Source organism: Schistocerca nitens, chromosome 3, assembly GCF_023898315.1.
Source record: "Schistocerca nitens isolate TAMUIC-IGC-003100 chromosome 3, iqSchNite1.1, whole genome shotgun sequence".
Classification (NCBI taxonomy): Eukaryota; Metazoa; Arthropoda; class Insecta; order Orthoptera; family Acrididae; genus Schistocerca; species Schistocerca nitens.
This window is the reverse complement of record NC_064616.1, coordinates 760,092,705-760,093,378: the sequence shown is the minus strand read 5'-3', so window position 1 is coordinate 760,093,378 and position 674 is coordinate 760,092,705.

Below are 674 nucleotides of genomic sequence, written 5' to 3'. Positions count from 1 at the left end.
ATGGTTCAAATGGCTCTGAGCACTATGGGACTTAACATCTATGGTCATCAGTCCCCTAGAACTTAGAACTACTTAAACCTAACTAACCTAAGGACATCACACAACACCCAGCCATCACGAGGCAGAGAAAATCCCTGACCCCGCCGGGAATCGAACTCGGGAACCCGGGAGTGGGTAGCGAGAACGCTACCGCACGACGACAATGACTATGAAACATGCTAATATTGGCTTATATATGGGGGGATATGTGGTACTTATAAGTGTACAAAAGGTTACGTACGAAAAATTGCTGAAATAAATTCAACTGCATTTTCTGTGGGACAAGAGAATCCAGCGAAACGAGAGAAAACTGGAGGCTCCACTCCGTTAGACTTTATGCATCATCAACATTTGTTTCTAACTAAACTTAATAAGAAACACTGATAGTTCTTTTTACTGATTTACCCAGCAGAAGAGAAGATAGAGTGTACTGTATAGAAACAAATGAATCTCCTACCTATGAGCTCTGCTGTCATGCTTCTTGCCATCTAATAGCTTTTGGCCGACAATGGAACTCTCTCTTCAATCGAGTACATTCAACACTGAACATAGAACACACAAGTTTAAGTATAATAAAAAGATTTTGACCACTTCTGTTGGGAATTTTTCTTTGAATTTCATCCAGCAGCAACAAA